Source organism: Mugil cephalus, chromosome 20 (genome assembly GCF_022458985.1).
Source record: "Mugil cephalus isolate CIBA_MC_2020 chromosome 20, CIBA_Mcephalus_1.1, whole genome shotgun sequence".
In the NCBI taxonomy this organism is placed as follows: Eukaryota; Metazoa; Chordata; class Actinopteri; order Mugiliformes; family Mugilidae; genus Mugil; species Mugil cephalus.
Window position 1 is genome coordinate 6,618,906 of NC_061789.1, and position 21,916 is coordinate 6,640,821.

Below are 21,916 nucleotides of genomic sequence, written 5' to 3' on the forward strand. Positions count from 1 at the left end.
TGTAGCACAATTAAAATGCACATGACAATGTAGACTATTTTTTAGTATAATTTCCGGTGCACTGCATTGTGGAATATGCACTAGAGGTATGAAAAACAAATAGCATAATCTGCCTATTATACAGTAAATGGTGGTTTGCTCACAACTACAGGTGCACCCTATGTAGCTAAGTGTTAATATGGTATTCATTTTAAATACCAGACGTTATGACTCAAGGCCAACGGCTAAAAATATGCTGAATTAAGTTAAACCTGATATATATATATATATATATATATATATATATATATATATATATATATATAAAAAAAGGACTAAAATGAATGTAAATTTTGGTCAAAGGCATAAGTACATGAGTCAAATCCAGACATCAGAATGAAACCAGTAGAGCAGAAGTCAGCTTCCAGGTATAGAGGAACTTGGGTACCTATGACTTTCAATGTCTTAAAGCTCTCTATAAGTACCAAGCCTCTATGCATTATGTTAAAGCTGAAGTCTAAATGTAAAGAATAGACTAGTTTAACGCAGATTTAGCCATTTCTTATTTAGTGTAATACCGAGAATCAGCCACAAGAGGTCATCACAGCACAGGTTTTTAATACGAAGACGACTTTTCAGGGATACAGGGGCTTCATGACAAACATCTTCATTGTTATTTCGACAATTTTAGTTATTTTGGTGCAATATTTTATTTAGAATAAACAAGGTGAACAGTCATCTGTGTGTTTGCTATTCTTTGTTGACTTTTTTATTTTTATTAGTATTATTATTTTTTTTATTTTATTTATTTATTTAATTAATTAATTCCATGTTTGCTAATCTAGTCACACTGTAGCTGGAAAGAAAATATACTTGTGTGAGGAAGAAAATAGTTCCCCTGATATGGTACATACAAACTGGGTCACTGATGAGTTTCTAACCATCTGTTCCCAAACGCAGGCTGGCTTTAAAGCTTTCACGAAGAGATATGTACGGTCCCCTCACGCATATGCGCGCTGAACGATACTGACAGCTCAGTGAGCCTCATAGCGTGAGAAGGCTGAGGAAGTGGCTGGTGTGAGAACGCTGCCACCGCAGCCCTGTGGCAGCTCAGACAGAAGCCTGTGGTAGTCTCAGTTCGCCCTATCGTCCTCCAAACCATGCTTCAGTCCGATTTCAGCTTCCCACGACATCAGCTTCTCCATTTCGACATCAATGATGCAGACCTATGCACAAATTATACAAAAGCACATAAAAAAAAATTATATAAACTTTTTTTATGTAAACCTTTGTACCTGTGCACGATAGCAACATTTTTTAAATATATTTCACAATACAAAACAGTATTTTTTTAAAAAGCTATAAATTTACTAAGACCAGGAACAAGCTTCTCATACAGTGTGAACTTTGACACACATACACAGATCAACCACAGACCACTGACAGCTGAAGTGAATAACACTGCTCATCTCATTACCGTGGCATCAGGGTGTCAGTCACTCCAAGGATTCATTGGCAGGTTCCAAGAATTACTGATGCACAATGGGGAGCATGCGTGGTCGAATCCAACAGACAAACCACTGCCGCCAATTCTGAATGTGTAACCGTTTATTATTCTTCTACACTGTTGCCACCGAAAGCTTACATTATCCTCCTTTGGCAGAAATAGAAAAATAATTGTTTAAATCTGGTAGCTAAACTTGGACAATTGCTCTGATAAACTGGATGAAAATTCAGAACGAGCTAATTGAATGATCCCCTCGTCCACTGCTATATCTCTGAAGAACACAAAGTTCTGCAGTTCAGCTGCATTTGAGATGAAGTTATACAGTCATTAAGGTCACTAAGTTTCATGCATGAGCAGCAGAACTGAAAAACAGGAAGGAATGTGAGGTGGAAGGATGGCAGCAACATGTGAGTGTGGAGTGAGGCATGACAGTAGAAAAGTGGTTAATTAAATATGCATTGTGCATCCTGTGCAATACAGAAAAGTCATGACACAGTCATGTATAGGTGTTTGAGTGGGGGAAGATGTGGACATGGTTGCCTGTACAAATTCAGCCCAAGATTAGATGGTTTGATGCAAGAACCCCAGCATTTCATCACAGAGTCTGCCGGTAACTCTTCCAGATGTTGGTGTCAGAGATTACGAGAGATTACTCAAATTTGTCCTGTGCATGTTGACTTGGTCCACTGGTTACACAAATATGAGTAACTTGTACCTTGCACAACCATAGTACCAACCTCAGCTGTTGTCACTTTGAATTAGGCAAAGTGTCTTGCATTTTGGAGAAAAGGGGAGCTGAACATTTTATATATGGTAGAAAAAAAAAACATTTCAGTTGAGAAAAAACAGTGGCTACGGTACTTGAAAAGGTATTCTGTGACCGAAGATTATCATAAATTCAAATTCATAACATTACATTTGTTTTTGGGGGGGATTCTGTTGCTGACTTCTAAATTCGGCTGCACGTACCAAGATCATTATATTTTTCAGGTGGTGTTATTCAAAGATACCAAACGCCCTCTGCATGCAATGTTTAAGAATCTCTCTTTAAGGGGAAAATTTAAATCTCGTCAGGACCTATTGGACCTGGGAAGTGACGACATACTTGAAAAGTTACGAGAGTTTGGCTTTTAAGTGCTTGTTTGAGTGTTTTCAGAAAACAATTGCAGAATATACTCTACTTCGTCAGGGTTCGAGTTAGGTTTAGTGTTTAACAAATTTGTTTTATCAGTGCCAGTCCTCACAGAAACAGCCTGTGAAAAAAGCATGTGTTTTTAAGGTGATTAAGAGGCGGTGGAGACATAATACGGAAAGACACAGATTCCTTCATTTTGTTTTACAGCATTAGGACTGTGTTTCTAGACACACACACACACAGTGGCCAACAACTGAATGTAATTCAGAGCGACAGCTAGCCTTCACGCTCTGACGCACCTCAGCTTCCAAAATGGACGCAGAAGGACCGTTTTACGCACACACACATAGTACGTAAATGGTCTTTCTGTCCACAGCAGATGAAAACCCAGAACATTAAGTGCAAGAGGAGGGGGAGAAGGTGGAGGATGAATGGTTGGGGGGCTGGCAGGCAGGGGGAAAGAAAGCAGAGAAACGCACATACACACACACATACAAACACACACACACACAGGAAGACTGACAGAAACAAAATGATGCAACAGACTCACAAGGAATTTCTTAACTTGACAAGCGATGGACATTTAGGGATCTGGATGTGCAAATACAAACCAGAGTCCATGTTGTTTCACACAGTTACAGGGGAATACAGCTGATTATTGGATTTATTTGCAGGAGAGGGCTATAAAAAATGCCAAAATGGCATTTTTATTGTCCATCTCAATCACTTAAAGAGATTTACTCACCAAAGTGTGGAAAACATTGCACAAATCCTTTTGTACATCTGCAGGAAGCTACAAGAATAAATGAAGTGAAGACATATGTGGCTTGATTTACTGACAGTTGGGCCTTGAAGCCTACATGTTCAAAAAAGATGAAAAAAAGACGGCGATGAGACTCGGGAAAGAAGTCTCGTCTCAGTGTGAGGTTAGCTCGCTACATTAGCTGCTAGTGTAGCAAGCTAGGATTACATTGGCAGCTAATGTAGGGTAACAAATTTTCATCTGAGCTGCCAGTGACTGGGCTGCATTGTGATTACAGCCACCTGGAAGAAGAGAATAAATATTTATGGTAAGAAAATGGGCCACAGGCGCCTGAAGATGAAAAGTACTGCAAAGGCACATCATGTTTCAGTATCAACCTGTTTTTGGAGTAAAAATTAACATTTCCAAATATGAATGTCATTAGCAAAGGCGAACTCACTATGGTCAGACAATAAGGTCAAAGTCTTTTTGAAACAGAACAATTGAAAAGGAACAAACATGAACCAGTGGGTACGGGCGGGTGTGCCAATTGCCACCAAAGCCTACCTCTTTGGTTTTCTTTTGGTCTTTGACATTAAACTCGCCAGTTTCTTATTTTGTTGTCCAAGTCAAAACTAACCCCATTTCCGAAACCAAATCCATGTCTTTGCTGATGATACTGTGATTTATATACCTCATACACTAGCTCATGTACCTTCACAACACAGTAATATTTTAAATGCTCTACAGTGTTATATTATTGTCACTGTCAACTCACCATGGATAAAAAATAAAAAAAAAAAGTTAAGGGATGACACACAAGAGGAAAAGGGTGTTCAGTGAAGTAGAGGAGAAACCGAACATAGAGGGGAAAGTGATTTAGGGAGCAGCTGAGGGGTAATAGAGACAGTGAGGTGTGATTTAGGGCCGAGAGGAAAATGGAGGAGCGGGGGTACGTTCTTGGCAAAGATTGAGTGCCATTTAATGCAGGAAAGAGTGGAGAAATTATGGCATTGCTGCTACACTAGCTGACGATAGAGGTGACACATCGCTCATAAGGCTGCTATCCCAGCTGAATGGGAATTACCCCATTAACACACACTGAATGCTAACTGCTACAGCGCATATCGGGCTGGCAGCAAAGAGCTGAGCTGGCTAATGACTGTATGTCACTCTAATGGCATGTCTCTATCAAGTGGCCCTGCCTCTGCGGGACGCTTAGCTTTTCATTGCTCCACCCGGCCCCCGACTCTTCTTCATTATGATGGCGGATGACCTTCTAACTGGAGCTTAAGATGTAAAAGTCGTCCTTTCTAAAGGATTTTCATATCACACATTGTACACAGCATCACACATTTTTAAATCGTCCTCTGCTTAGAATTGGTCTGGCTTGTGGACTGATGGGATTTTTCTTAAACAGACTCATGTGAATGAATAAGATTTCTGCTGACTACTTTCACAGTGTTTGGAAATATTTTGAACATAGATGTCAGACTTGATCTTGAATTTTAGGAGGTTATTAAACGTAGGAAGTTGCAGTCTGCCATTCACATTTATTGAATCATTAGCAATGACAGAAAAGGGATAGCAAATGCTACATTAGGGAGGAAGCATAAGGGAGATTAGATTTGATGCTCAAAGTTTAGCCACTCATTCACTCAAATGGGCCATTTGAGGTGCGTTCAGGTTCTTCTGGTGAGGGAGCCTCCTGGATGCCTCTGCAGGTTTACCAGACACACCCAGCTTGTTGGAGGCCCTGGGCTAGACCCAGAATTCACTGACGAGATTTAATTTCTGTTCATGATCTGATAAGATGGAACCTTACCACGTTAAGAAAGACCTTCACCACAGAGAATGATGTTCTCAAATTGAAGATACAGTAGGAAACTGTGTGTGGGATTTGTGAAGATTTGTGAAGCCAGTCTGGTCTCATGGGCACCACTAACATCTGTCAAGATCTTATGCTTTACCTTGAAAACATGTCAGCCACATTTTCATTTGAAATGCGCTGAAACCAGAGGCTCTCAACTCACGCTCTATTCATGAGTCTCAAGTTGCCAGTTGGACTGCTAACAATGACCAGCACACAGAACAGGCAGTCTTGACCCAGATATTCATTATCTGTTATCCACATATCCACTTGCAGCTCTGGCAATGTCTAGAATGGGCATTGGTCCATTGCTCCAAGCATTTAAGTCTCCAACCCGCAATGAACTAAACAGAAATATTTGTCATTAGCTTTATAGGTGTAACCACACTACTTGATATTAGTAGATATTTTATCATCAGATGTGCTCTGTACTTAAAATCCAACAATCACTATTATTATTGGATGTGTTTCTTGGTTGAGTGTTGTGAAATCTCTATAACAGAATCGTTTCTATCTGCTGCGCATTTTACCCAGTTACGCCACCTTCATCTTTAATCACAGTAAAGATGTCTCCTTTGGGTATTATAGCTATATTCAGGAGGAAAACTTCCTAGTTGCTCCCCTGAGACTATCTATCTATTCTTTATAGAGAGTCTGAGCATGAGTCTGAAAGCAGTGGGCTATCTGTCATTCATGCTATTAGTTCATGGTTATCATCAGCGGTGGCCAAGGCCATTAGCCCAAAGACATTAACAGCAGCCATCAGGAAAGCCATTAACTCCTCTCCTTACTAAAAGGCTACTGTCCCTCACAAAGACTCATTAAGGAGAGGTAGACAGATATGGGCATTGAGGAAAAGGGAGAGAGAGAAAAATAGAAGTAGACGAGTAGACGAGTAGCATGTTAAGGGTAAAACTGCCTATTTATAGCTGCTATTCCATATGACTGTGACAAAAGATAAATGTTAAATCTAAAAAACGTGACATTGTCTTCACAAAAAAAAAAAAAAAAAAAAAAAAAGTCCCCCAAGAGTCCCACAGCTAAACCAAAGCAGACCTGGGTGCTACAGATTCCCCTACCTTGATGATTTCTACTTTTTTTAATACAAAATTAGGACTGGGTACTTTAAATCATTGGCCTACTCTGATCAACCCTAACCCTAACCCTAACCCTAACACATCCTTGGATTCCTTTGGAACAGGAAGCAAAACATGATACTTTAAACATTATTTTATACATTACTTTATCTGCTTTATTTATTTATTTAATTCATGCCTTGCGTTTTGAGATGAAGAGTTTGATTGTTTGACTGTTTTCCCCTTAACCTTGATGCACTTGAGTTTGCAGTGTTCTGCATGTTTTACTTTTTTCTCACTTATTTTATGGCACTTTTCTGTTTAGCGCTTATTTCTTTTAATATTCGGTTTTGCTCCATAATTTTAAATTACCTCTTCTTCCAGGTGGGAACCCTATGGAGAGTACCTATTAATATTTTCATTAACTCTTCACTTACCTTTATTTCCTAGAGCCTTTCTTGCCTGTTTCCAGGAGGCCTGCGATTGCTGACATGGTCTTTTTTAGTCCTCTAACCTGAGGACTGAGATAAAGCCTGTGCCCATGTCTCAGCGTGTCCAAATAGGACACACTACCCTGTCCCTAACCTAATCTGTCAGGGTCCTAACAAGATATGAGCTATTGTTCTTGGTTAATTAGTGGCCTGACTGTGCCACGCTTGTCATTCTTTTACACACTACTGTTTGTACCGACGGGAAGACAGTTGAAATGCCTCCAGCCCTCCCAGACTCTGGTATTCTCACCACACGGATAACAGAAGATAAAAAAAGTGTGCCATATCACATATATAAACACAGCCACACATGCATTCCTCGATCGGTGCAATTTCCTGAACATGCGTTAGGACTAATTCACCTATGTGCTTCCATTAACGATCGTGTAGCAATGCAATGGAGTAGACCAAAACTCTGCTCTGTTTTTGAGCTGCTCGCAGCCCTGGAGCTTCTACAAGGACACAGTCTGACAGACCGTCCAGTGAGCTGAGCTGATCCGATAAAATCCTGAGTCGATTCAACCCGGGTCCCTTTCACATTGCACGAAAAACCTGGGTCGATGCGCTATTTTTATAGTTAGATAATTGTATTTTTTGCTTTCATTTATGACGGTTGCCTTTTTCATTTAATTTCCTAAAATGAACAAATTCACTGTTGCCTCCAGAGGGAGTGTGAAAGAGATGTAATGGAGGGATGTACAAGCAAGAGGGGAGGGGGGCAGTAAAACAGAAGAAAATGAGGGAGGTGAGTTTACCCTTTGACCCAACGTTCCCGTCAATCCTGGCATACTTTGGGGCCCCCTGACAGAAGCTTAATGCCTCACATGGACGCACATGAATGTACATTAGCTTGTGCTCACATGCACACACACACAATCGCTGATGTGGTGATGTGTGGATGGTGGGTTTCATTAGAAGAAAGATCAGGGCACTAAGCCATCATCCATTTCTTCATCACAACTTCTTCTTCCTTTTTTCTCATTCTCCTCGTCGATGAGTCACAACGATGCGTTAATGCACTCGTGCACTTCTGCCCGCTCATGAGAGCAGGAGGAAAGCTAGCTCGATGTCAGTAGGTTTGTTTTGGAGTCAGGATCAGGTGGTTCACTATGTAGGTCAGAGGCAGAATAAAGAGGGAGAGGGAAGCCATGTGCTGAATTCCTCAATAATTAATCAAACCTCTTTTCTCTCTCTTTCTGCCTCCATCTCTTCTGAGTGACACAGACGTGAGATTAAATGGGTTGGGAGGCAGGCAGACATGGACAGAGGAAGAGACAGCAGCCATCCGTTCTCTGGGCTGTAGAGTTTATTTGTCCTAAGGGAGCCTTGAGCTTGGATAATAACCCCCAGCAGCTTTTAGCAAGCTGCTGTCATCACCAGTATGCCTTCAAATTTCTCGGGTTTTAATATTTTCGAAGAGGAAGCGCCCTGCTATCTGAATCTGCAGTTTCCTCACGTGATACACTGAAAGGTGTCCCCGCCGAATGATTGACGTCTACACCCATAGCGTACACTTAGATGACCTCACATTTACGCGGGCTGGTGACACAGGATATCCTGCTGTAGGCGTCAGCTAAGGGAAGAAGAGGAAGTGCAATCTGCAGAAGGGCTTGCGGGATTGAAGCCTCGGGTCGGTGCTTCCCTCGATGCAAGACACAAATATGAGGAAGGAAACACGACAGGCACAGAAATTATAACAGAAGTTAATGGCATTGTTACGAGATGGCATTCAGCCGACACCAGCGCGAGCAACTGTTGTAGACTTCGCTGTCATACGTATAATTTGCCCAAGATAATGTTCATATTTTGACTAATGGGACAGTTAAATGAGCTGAGAATGAGAAATCAAGCAGCACAAGAATTAGATAAAGAAAATTTCAAACCACTGCTTGACTGTGTCCAAATGTAAAAAAGTAGTCTGCCTGCCAACTACTGTGGAATCCTAAGATACAAAGTTGTAGGCTAGCTATTAGCATGTGTGCTTATTTCCTGCAAAAAGTGGTTTGTGTGTACTGGAATAAAACACAAGATAAAACACCAATATTAACTGCTTGCTCCGAAAATGTAATAATAACACACAAAATTTACTTATAGTTATGAGAAACCAGCTTTGATTGATAGAACCGGGAAGTCACATACTTTTATGACCCGTCCATCTACCCCACAACCTCCCTAAAAGGCCTCCATCTGATTCCAGCCCATCAGTCAGAATGTATTTTTTGGGGCATGTTCAAAGTAGCTCTACCTCGCTGTGGAAGGTTGAATCTGATGAAGACATACACAGATCAGCCACAACATTATGACCACTGACAGGAGAAGTCAATGACATTGACCATCTTGTGACAGTTCAGTGTTCTGCTGGGAAACTTTTGGACCAGGCATTTGTCTGGATGTTACTTCAACATGTACCACCCACCAAGACCAGACCTGAAACCCCCACCCCATAACAATGACACTCCTTAATGGCAGCAGCCATCCCCAGCAGCAACAACTAAAAAAAAACAAAAAAAAAAACATGGAGAACAGGAAAGGGTGTTTATCTGGCATCCAATTCACTAGATCCCAAAATGATCATCTGTGTATCTGTGGGATGATTCACAGAGGCCCCTCCCTTCAACCCATAGGACTCAAAGGTCCCCCGCTAACAATAGAAGGCCCGTGTCCATTCTCTCATGGACATGGGAATGGAATGGACTGACGACAGAACTCCCTGAGGCACAAGGGAGATCTACACAATATTAGGAAGTTGGTCATAATGTTATGCATGATCAGTGTAAGATGGTAACATGACTGCGTAAGAAGAAGAGTGCGTTGGACTGACTTTTTTCAATTCCGCGTTGTTGGAGGCAAAAAGTTTTGAGCGTTTCAATCGCAGAGGCGTCCAACAAGCTTCAACTTTTCTGAGGTTTCACAAAAAATTGTAACAGCCACACACCAGCGCTGGCTCGACTTTTCTGTCCCTCCCGGGAACATAATCAGAGCCCTGGTTACATAAGGCATTTTTTGTTCGCAATGGTCAATTATTCTGATTATTGGCGTCCGTATGGATTCAACCAGCCTCGCAACACTTCCACGCTTTGCTTTCGACAATCCTTATCTGCACCTTTAAAGGTTCCCGTCAGTATCTAATTTGAAATAAGAAAATGTTTTCCTTTTGAGGAGCCTGTCAGAGAAACAAGTGCCAGGTAGGAAAGGAAGCAAGAAGGAGACACAGGAAGTAAAGGGATTGAGCGAGGAAGATGTCGATGAAGGTGGTGGTGGAGGTGGTGGTGAGGGGGGAAGACTCAATGCCTGAAGCAGATGGGAAGTGAAACAATGGGAGAGCTGTGACACGATGGGATTCCCCTACAATTCCCCTGTTTGGCTGAGACAGAGAGGCCAGTGACAGCAGTGCATTTGCACACAGCCTGCCTGTCATGTGCAGGAATGAGAGCCAAGGGGCACACATGTTTGTATCTGTGTACAAGAGGCTTTATTGTTGCAGGGAATCCATGAACTGATAAGATGAAATGAAATCTCAAAACCCGCTGGATTAAAAAGGAGAATCTTTGCTTTGGAGGTGGCGTCGGGGGGGTGGTTGAATGGGCTGCGAGCCGTGCATCTGCTGGCGTGATGACTGACTACAGTTATGGGCACATTGTGTAACTAGTTTAGCGCAGCGCACTAAACTCTGGGCATGTTTCACACACATTACTACCCCACTGGTAACGGGGTCAAAGAGCTCAGCTTGTCGTCTTTGTCTGTTTCCTTTTCAACCCCTGCGGTCCCTCTTCCTTTTTATGTAACCTCTCTGTCTCTGTCTGTGTCACAATGTTCAGTACGACGCCTACTCATGAATCTGATTTTTTTTTTTTTTTTATTCAGGTGACTCTTTCTTTTTTTGTCTACCACCCTGGTTAGCGATAGGTTTTTGTGGTGTAAAACATAATTTTCCTTCTAGGTTTTACACGGAATTTTACGGAAGTTTCACAACATGCAAAATGAAGCGCAAAGGTGCAAAGTCTCAACTTAAGAGGCATCAAACTATAGATGCAGAGAAGGGGCTGCAGCACCCATAGTTAGGGCTGGGTGGTATACCAGTTGATACCGAATACCGAATTTTTTTATTTTATTTTGATATGAATTTTTAATATAACGGCATAGCGGTGTATTTGATTGCACAGTATTTGGTTGAGACACTGTTTCAGAGAGGACTTGTGCCAAAAAAAATGTTGTCATGGGCGCTGTCGCGCTGCTATTGACATTACAGATATAGCTGTTTAAATATGTTTAAATATGAAAAAGGGTGAAAATAAATTCATAAATTTCTTCATTTCATCTTAATAATATTGAATTTGTTTTTTTGTTTTTTTGTTTGGTTTTTATGTGAATGTCCCTGGATTTCTACATCAGCTGGCAAAGCTAACACAGTGCCATGCAAACCTGTTTTACTACTAGTGCGGGATTATTCTACAATAATTACAGTAAAATAGTTCATCCTTAGTCAATCTGCTGAATGAATTCCTCTCTCAACCAGTAGAAAATGTTGTGAACACGTGATTATGCGTGCAAAAAAAAAATATATATATATATATATTCCGTGCCCTACACGTAGTATGTCAGCAAATATACAAATACACAAAGCATAAGTGCAAACCAAGTACATATCACTGGCTTTGCAAAAAAGCAACATTTTTGCTTTTGTTCAAAGCGTTTAAATGTGGTATATCACTTTGAAAAGGGCAAGGATCAGCCACAATATTAAAACCACCTGCCTAATATTGTGTCGCAGCCTTTGGTCCCCAAGGGTCGAGGGGAGGGTTCTCTGTGGATCACCCCACAGATACTTGATGTAGTGAATTTGGAGGCCAGGTCAACACTGTGTGTTGTCCTTCATGTTTTTTTAGTTGTTCCTGAAGTGTTTTTGTGCCCATGTGCCTGTGTCAGACTGCATCCCGCTGAGGATGTCTGGAACCATAAAGGAGTGTCACTGACTCTGGGGTGGGGGTGTCTGGTCTGGTCTAGGTGGGTGGTACATGTCTAAGTAGCATCAACACAAATGAAAGCCAGGTCCATAAGTTTCCCAGCAGAACATTAAACTGCCACAAGATGGTGAATGTTATTCACGTCTCCTGTCAGTGGTTTCACTGTTATGGCTGATCTGTGCATATGTCACTTCTAGTAGCAGGGTTTCAGGCCGCATCCTTAGCCGACTGCCCACGTGACTCCTCAACAGGCAAAGCCGTACGCTCTATACTGAAAACTGTGGCGTCCCCCGCTGGGATCCCGCTGTCCATCCGTCTCACAAACGCACACTGAACACAGACACATTTAAAGACAAGGTCAGGAATTCTGCAGCGGTGTAGAAAATTCACTTTGTGTGTGTGCGCGCGTGCGTGTGTGCGCGTGGACCCTCATGTACTCGTCACGTTTAATTACTAAATTTAGCTTGATCTGTTATTCCACTCTTCTCACGCAAAGGACACACACAAACACACACTCACACACACACACTCACACAACAGAAGAGAAGCTTGTTCCTGGATTTACCCTCAGAGCCCTGACTTAAGAGCTGCACGTATAGTACAGCGTGTACAGGGCATAATCGTGTAGCGAGCATGCGCAAACAAGTGTAACGCTAGTTCCCTTACATCATCTATAGTTGTAATTCTCTGCAGGGAGAACCGTCCTGGAAATGTCCAGCTCTTTGCACCAACCCGGCTGCATATTAGAGCTTGTTGCAAGAACGATAGTCTACGTGCATTCTTTAATATTTTAAATGCATGTCTGCATGCATGCCTGTCATCCTTTATCATAACATATATTATATCAAGACAGCGGGATTGATTTCGAATATTATATGTAGATGATTAACTAATGAAAAAACAAAAAACAAATCCCATCTGAAAATATATTTTTTTCTTTGTTTTCCAATTTTTAAAAAAAGCATTTGTACTTTTCACCATTTATTTATGCTTTTTTTGATTCATTTGTCTTAACATATATATGTAGTGACCATGCATTTGGATTATCAACACCAATATATGCCGTAAGAATATGTGGTTTAAATAAAGAGATTTTTATACTGTACAGTTTGTTCTCTTTATCTAATGTGTCAAAACACAACTGAATACTTCCAACATCCTGGCTTTTTTTTTTTTTTTTTTTAATTAAACTTTAAAGCACAGCTGTAGCCCCGTGTCGCACGTCTTTTTTCTCACTCCTGGGATTTGCCTCTCGCTGACCCGTTTATAACACCAACAAAGGGATATCCACCAGCAGTTCAGAACACACACACACACACACACACACACACACACACACACCAGAGGAGCATCATCATGTGCTATATTAAGAAGGCACATGCCCATCCACATAAATCCACACCACCCCACTTGACTTGACATAACACGCAACGCGATACTGTACAGTAGGCTGTACATGTGCTCAGAGGCGACTGTGGCTCAGTAGGTAGAGTTGGTTGTGCAAAAACCAGAGGGTTCTTGAGCAAGACACTGAACCCCCAGTTGCTCCCAGTGCGTGACACTGGTGTGTGAGTGAATGGGTAGATGCATCAGTGACTCTAAAAGCGCTTTGAGCACCAGTAGGTAGAAAGGAGTTATATAAAAGCATTTACATGGGATGCAGCTTTTCACACGCTAATGAACTGATGCTCACATTACTGGCCGTGACATACAGACAAGCCTATTTCTCCAGCTCCAGCTCCCTTCAAAGAAATGCGCATTAGGCTAATAAGCGATTCTAAATGGACCGTAGGTGTGCACGTGAGTGTAAATGATTGTTTGTCTTTCTGTGTTAGCTCTGTGATGGGATGGCTCAGCTCTAACCATAAACCTCTACACATAATAGACAATGAAGCACAGGATGCGGGCAATGTGATGGTTGACAAGTTAGGGTACACACCACAAGGGCTAAGGGTGTGATTTCCTGAACATAACATAGGGCTAATTCACCTATGCGCTTCCATTAACAATTGTGTTGCAACACTTTTGCAATTTTGCAACAATTTGTTTGATTGAAAAATGGACAAAAATCCTCAGAACTTTGCTCTGTTTTTGAGCTGCTTGCACCCCTGGAGCTTCTACAATGACGCTGTCTGTCAGGCCGTCCAATGACAAAATCAGAACGTAACATTAATGTCATTGTGTAAATTGGCGGGTCGATGAGGCATTTCTGTTCATATTGAAGCCGAGCTGATAAACCCGGTTAACTATTTTGAGAGCTAGCCCTGTGTTTTGAACACTTATCATAGGACATAGCATTGTCCTTTCTATATTTTACAATTTATAACCGTGTTTTTCATATTTTACTATTTATTATTTATCTATTACAATGATTGCAAAGTAGAGAAAACAAATATATTCTTACACGGCAGCAAAATTTGAGACAGGATCAACTTCTTTACTGATGACGTCGCCTTTTTCACCAGAATCCTTAGGGCAGCAGATATGAAATTAAAAAGAAATACAGTTTTCTTTCTGTGGTTTTCTTTCTATTCCTTTCTCACACTTCTGTAAAGTGCACCAGGGTTCAACAACCACAAGGCCTGGAAAACATTTGAAGAAAACGCTGTAAATGTGCAAACACAGCCTGCTTCACATGTGATGCACACTAAACACGGTGCATGTGCCCTGCTTGCAAATGCTCTGCCTCCTCCCAACATTGCGTGATCGTTTCTGTGCTGTACGTTATGTGTGATGTCAACCATAAATGCCTCTTAGCGTGCACGGGTCTGTATGTTTTTCTCATAGCCCCAGGCACACAGAATAAAAGTTCAGTTTAATAATGTTCACTTGCTTCCTATTCGCCTGCCTTTTCCTTTTCATCTTTTTTCCCCTTCTTGTCCACTCACCCCTCTTTCCTCTGCTTCCCTGTCTCTCCCCAAACCTTCCTTTCTACGTGTCTCACACTCACCCATCCTGTTTCACTCAATCGTCATTCGCTTCCTCTTCATTTCCATCATCATTCCTGTGTTCCAGCCGGTACATGACTGTGTCTTCCCTCATCTCTGTCTCTGTGAGAAGTTTAACCTACTTGCAGCACAGCTGTCTGATGAATAATGGAGGAGACAGTTACTATAAGCAGGAGCCCTCCTTTGATCTCCTCTCCCCGTCTTCCCTGCCTTTCCTCATAACCTTCCTGATTTCTCCTACGTTTTCTCCTCACCTCCATTTTCATTTGGAAACCCTCTTCTTTTCCCCTTTGACTTGACAGTTTGGGAAAAACAAAGACAAATGTGTTCATTTGTTATTATATTGACCTAAATTTCTACGCTATAGAACATACATACACTGCATTCTGTGCCAATATCACACATACGCCGATCAGCCTCAACACTGAAACCACTGACAAGAGAAGTAAATAGCATTCACCATCTTGTGACAATCTGCTGAGAAACATTTGGACTTGATATTCGTGTAGATGTTACTCAGACACGTAGCACCCACCTAGACCAGACCAAGCAGCCCCATCCTAACCCCACAGCAATGACACTCGGTTCAGGAACAACTCAAAAACCATGAAAAACAGCATAAGGTGTTGAACTGGCAGCCAAATTCACAAGATCCTAATCTGATCAAGTATCTGTGGGATGATCCACAGAGGCCCCTCCCCTCGACCCATAGGACCCAAAGACCCCTCAGGACATGCTCACAATCAATGTGTTTACAGGCTTGATTGAGCTTAATCGAGCTATGCTCAAAATTCGACTTTCTGACTACAGTCGTTGTCCCAGTTTACATGCAACAGAGAAAACTGACTGGAACATGTCCTCCTCCTCTGCACTAGGTGGCGATATGTGTCTTTTCAGCCGGTTAATACCATGTTAATACAGTCCGTTTTCTGGTTCACCTATTACGTCATAAAATAAACTAGAGTTGTTCATGTGGCAGACCGCCATTTCAAACAACAACCAGACGGATAATAGTACAGCTTTTTTAATCTCGTACGAAATGTACTCAGTGCTTATGGTGCAGATAAGATATGCGCTATCCCTCCACATTTACCATCCTTTTCTGTGATCAGCTGTCTTCGATGTTTTTGTGCCCGGGGTCACGTGCCAGTGCAGCGGTTGTGGAGCATACGCACACACGTTATCCGGTTGAAGTCCGATTAAGGCGTATACATGGCGGAGAAAACCGAATTCCAGTCGCATTATCTGGGTGTCGTAATCGGATAAAGAGAACTCCGATTTTAGTCGGAGTGACATGTTTACATGCACTTGCGTTGTCCAGCTAGAGTGCGATTAAGGCAATAATTCGCTTTTTGTTTTTTATGTGCATGTAAACACACTGACTATTACAACTATTTTAGAGATAAGTAGTGTGACACACAACATTAGGAAGGTGGTCATAATGTACAGTCAAAGGAAAAAATGCATCGAGTCTGGATAGCTTAAATTTCTTTTGGTGTTTTGTGTCAACAGAAAGTCACTCAAACTAACCTTTCAAAAAGAAGCATGACTGTAGGTTTTCAGTGAAGTGTGAAACTGACCCTGATGTGACCTTTTACCTTCATCCTTCAGGATTCACACCCTTCCATTCACGCTCTTCACTCTTTCGCGAACGCCCTAGCCTCTTTGTATTGATGTTCTTTTTACGACGCTTGATTTAATCCCTCTGTGCTCTGCTCTGGTCTGTGGGGTTTTATTACTTCTCGAGTTGTATTTCATGCTGGGTGCCTGGTCAAAATGTTACCTCAATTTGAATGTGCGCTTAAACGAGAAGAGAAAGGGAAACTGCAAAGTGTCAATTCAGACTGATACCAACAAAAGCTGAGTGTGGAAGGAAACTCTTGTTTTATTTCAGTGATGCACAATATTGGCGTTATCATGAATAATGGACTCTCGGCCGTGCTTATTTTTGATAAATTACATTAAATTTTGTGTAGACAACAGTTATACACTGACTTTTCATTTTGTGCCATCATTAACCTCCTGTGAAACAAGCTTTTATTTGGTCTGCATTTTTAATTTGTTCAAATTAATTTGGGATTAGGAGGACCAAAAACGTATAAAAACTAAGCATCACCTTTTAAAAGGAAGTAGTAGTTTTTGGAAAAAAAAAACAAAAAACAAAAAACAAAAAACATGATGCCCTCATATGTAGACACTGGTATTATTTCATTATTCATATTACAAAGAAGTCACCAATGTGACAAAATATAAAAGTGTTCACTTTAATACCTGAACAAGGCTGTGCAATGACGGAATTGCAAACAATGAAGACCCAACGTCCTCAAATGAGTACTTGCTAATAAGCAAAAATTCCTAATTTGCTGTATTCTCGCATCATATCAAACTAACTAAATCAAACGTTAATAAGAATAAATAAATATGTTTTAACCTTTGCAACCACTAATGAAGACAATGGGTTTAAATGAAGGAGAATGAGCTGCAATAAAACCTAAAACTTAATGTCCCCATACGAGGACTTAGGGTCTCAGGAGGATGTGTAATTTGTCCAATACTAGGCATCATGCAAAATTATTCCAGGATCTTAAGACATTCCCAAAATGTTTTTGCTACAATTAATAAACAGCACACGCTAGCTAAACTTTGTTGCTATTTAATATACCTGCTAAACATCAGTATTATTACCGTTATTGTGTCAATGTTAGCATGATGACCATCTGTCCAGCTTCACAGAGCTGCCAGCCCGACTGTTTCGAAACAATAATGTGTCGAAATAGCTGAGTTAATTTCCTATTTTCCAGCGGTTTAATTTCTCACAAGGTTCCCATGATGTAGAAATGTACTCCAGTGTGTTATAACACTGTAATTACAATGTTTTCTTAGTAGTGAGTGTTGCGCTGAGTCAATGCTGATCTTGTTCTTGTCTGAGAAACAACAGATAAGGACACAATGTGGATGCAATGTGCATAGCAGTTGTGCTGCTGAGGTAGACTGTTTTTATTTTCAATTCATTTTATATCCACAACTGTTGTGGCCCAGGGTACACATCTGATGGTGTATACATCCAATCTTCATTTCTTATTCGTATACATTCCACCCAGGATCCACTCTATTGTTGTATTTTATAAAAACTAAACTCTCTATTAGTGCTGCTAACGCTAACTGTAATCCACAAACTCATGTCGGGTTGGTAGGTTGTCTGCAAGTAGGATGTTGGTGAGAAATCTTATCCCCTAGTAACATCAACGTCATCGTGTATTAGTAATTTGAAGCTATAAAAACAGGATGTGACGTCATGATGTTTGACAGTTGCCACTGACAACCGTTCTGTGACGCGTCGTAAAGTAGTCATTTTAAAATAAGTGCAGTGTATAATCTAACATTTCTTTGTAATCAAGGTAATCAAACGCGAGTGAGTCTAGCAGAAATGTGGGTGGGTCATCCATAATGTCCCAGGATACTAGTGTGTGCCAACGGGAGGAAGTGGAGAAACAAAATGACCAAATAAGATGACAAAACTTATTCAAGCTGTGCACATAATCTAAATTTCACGCTGCTGTCTCTTACCTCCCCTTTCCTCTTGCCATCCCTCATGCCCCATCAACCGCTCGCTCGTTCACACATCTCCTTCTTTGAGAAACGTCTCTGCTAACTGTGCTGGGAAAAAAAAAAAACACACATGCATAAACCACAACAGGGCAATCTCGGCTGCCTCTCTGTCTGCCTATACATGTTTATTCTAGCTGCTTGGAGCTTAGACGCCAGATTAAAGACTCTAGGTAGAAGACGGTTTGACGTGGAAGACTTGAATATGTGTCAGAAAGAAAGAAAGAAAGAAAGAAAGAAAGAAAGAAAGAAAGAAAGAAAGAAAGAAAGGGAGGGAGGGAGCAGGTAGTGTGCCAAGCCTGTCAGAGGACTGCTGAGCATAGCGTTTCTTGAACTGTTTGTTTGTACTGTCGATATGAACCCAGTATGTCATGGTCTATGTGTTGGCTACCATCTCGTATTTCTGGAGGCTACTTTGAGTTTGAGTTTTAGATCTTCAGAGGTACACAGTCAACATTTTGACTGATTTTCACTTCGGGAAAGGACTTGGGTCGAAGGCCAAGCAGGATTTTTACCTCTGCGGGAGACGGACACTGTAACCTACGTACTAGGGGTGGATATTGGCAATGATACGATACGATATGTATCACGATACTTGAGTCACAGTACCATACATTATTATGATATTGTGATATATTGCGATATTCTACATAGTTCACAATTTTTTTAAATGCAGCTTGAAATACAAGTTGTATACATGCACATCAGATGACAGTGATAGTTCACTGAACAAACTTGAATGTTTTTTTTTGCCACCTCGCGAAACTGAGGTACAGAAGTTGTTCACGATCGACCCAAAACATGATTTTTCCCCACCCCTACTACGTACGTAGCCCACGCTGGTGTGAGCCATTTATAATTGCACTCTTGTCAGTCTGACTCACTCTGTAAAGACGCCACCCAAAAGTCAGTTAGCGCTGTATCTTTTTTGCGAGTCTGTTTAATTTTTGTTTCTACTTCCTGTTTGACTTTTAATAAAGGCAACTAAAACCTTTGCCGAAATTTTGCAGAAGGTGATCTGTGCAAATGTTTGATGTGTTGCATCTTGATTCTGGTTTGAATTAGCTTTAGTTTAAGATTAGTATTATGACAATGAGACAGAAACACAAACTAGTTTGTGGAATATAAGCAAAAACCAGACACAAAGTTGTACAAAATCTTTTCTCTTGCTGTATTCTACCCTACAGCGGGCCTCCATATAAACGCTCTTAACATCTTCACTATTTGGAAAGATGAAAAAACATAAAGGTGACGTTGCTGAGATTAACCTGAGTCATTATGATTAGTGGTTCTCTGGTGAACAATTAACAGGGCACCCCTCCAAGTGAAGGTGAGTACTGGATCAGTTACAAAGCTGATATGTGAGTTTCAGGTGAGCGTCATACTCCCCTGCAGTCAGTTAGAACTAAAGAAGCCTCTTGGATGAAATGTGAAACGCCTTCAAGAAAACTAAAAACAATTCATTTTTCTAGGGAGGTGGAGGGGAAAGAATAAGATAACCCTGACCTAGATGACTGAGGATCTTCACACTACATTACAGAGTGTAATACTTTTCCAGCACACAATCTCGTTGCGCCCTATGCGATTTCTTCACATCATAAAATTGATCATTTTCTTTCAGGCACTAATGCTGCTTTCACATTTAACCCTTTAACCTTCATCTCCATCATCCTCCTCCTCCTGCTGCTCTTTGTTTCCACCCAATCCCCAACATTCACCTCACCCCCTGCCTCTGTGGCTGTTAAAGATTTAATGTCTTGCATCAATTAACGGGCAGCAATGAACTTGACGTGTTTCCCGTTTCTCTGCTCATATTTTAACCAGAAGTGAATCAATATGGAGAGACCTTACAGCAAGGACATATACTCTGGAAAAAGGGTTTAGGCTTTGTGTGTGGGCGTATGTATGCATGAATGGATGCTCATATGCCTCTGCATCTGCACATGCAAAAATTCATGCAAACAGATATTTTAAATAAAGTCTGCTGCAAACATTCTGCGCTATGGACATGATGCGATGATAAAATCATGTAAATATAGTTTGAAGACTATAATTTAAAATGCATTTAGTCAGTTACACATCCCAGCATCACTAAAGATGATAGTTAGACAAAGTCTGTGCATGGAAACAACTATTTATGTGACAGGCAGCTGTCATACGCGTTTCAGGCAGCAAATGCTTTCAGTTCATGCTTCACAGCGTCTCATTGGTGCTCTATGGGATTTATCTCATGCTTCCAGAAACGCCAGTGTACGACTTTGATTTTATTTTGTCTGATCTCTTTATTTGTCCTTTGAAATTCCCTTTGCACATGGGTAAATCTAAAATTCCGTCAGTACACAGAAGCACAATTTAGAGGCACCATTTTGGAAAAACAGTCCTTTACATTGAAGTAGCTGCAGCCAAGTGTTTTTTTTTGGAATTGTAAGTCATCTAAATATATACATATAGTCATATCTCATATTTCAATGGCATACTTTAAATACAGAATTTAAATGCCACATGACAAGCAATCACTTTATCTGCAAATTGTACAGATTGTAACCGTCATTGTTGTATTACATATTAAATTATGGCATTTTATGTATAAAAACAACAACAAAAACATGCAAAAAGCATCTTAGTTGGTCATCTGATAACTGCTCGGCTGTTTCAATAAAAAACATGTGTGCTGATGATGAACCAGATTAAATTTGCATCATACGAATTTAACAAAACTCTCAATAAATAAATTGATAAATAAACTGACTTTCAACTTTTAGAGATACCTCAAATATCTGACCTACTTAAGTACACAATATGACCACACCACTTAAAACAGTTATCCTAATTAAAATAATATACAGATTGTTATGTATTAGCCACATTTAGGCTAGCTAATGCTACGGTCAGGGGGGAGTTGAGATGTGATTTTGAATTTTAAAATACCATAACAGGGAAATATATACATGTATACCTCAAGTGCACAACATCGAGTTCACAACAATAATAAATAGATTTTAATAAACAGATTGGTACTTTTATGTATTAGCCACAATTTAGCTACATTTAGGTCAATGATGCAAGCAGGGGTGAATTTTGAATTTTAAAACACTGTAACAAGTAAATAAGTAGAGATACCTCAAATATATGACATACTTAAATAGGCAACATGCTCTCACCATGTATAACTATTATAATAGCAAAACTAAAATAATGTAAAAACTGTTACTGTTATGTATTAGACACAATTTAGCCACAGCTAGGCTAATGCTGCAGGCAGGGGTGAGTTTAGAAGTGATTTTTTTTTTTTTTTTTTCAATTTTAAAACACTGTAACAAGTCAATAAATAGAGACATATTAAATGTATGGCCTACTCAAGCATGCAACATGCTGTCAACACATGTAGCTATTACAATAGCATAATTAGAATAATGTAAAAACTGTTACTTTTAAGTATTAGCTGCAGGCAGGGGTGAGTTTTGGAGGCACGCGCGGGGCAGGTAGGTGGAGCTCGTGCGCAGCTGGTGTCCTTCATCAACCATAGAGAGAGAGAGAGAGAGAGAGAGAGAGGGAGAGGGAGGGAGGAGAGGCCGTCGGGTGCAGAGCAGAGGTTACC

The 21,916-nt window shown here is 40.7% G+C and overlaps 1 long non-coding RNA gene across 1 annotated transcript; it reads right to left on the reverse strand.

Moving 5' to 3' along the window:
* Window positions 1-310: 310 nt before the first annotated feature.
* LOC124998140 lies at window positions 311-21,854 on the reverse strand. Its single transcript, XR_007111026.1, has 3 exons — window positions 21,748-21,854; window positions 18,280-18,369; window positions 311-1,205 (listed from the first exon to the last, which is right to left on the reverse strand). It is a non-coding gene; the product is annotated as an uncharacterized LOC124998140 (long non-coding RNA).
* Window positions 21,855-21,916: the final 62 nt, after the last annotated feature.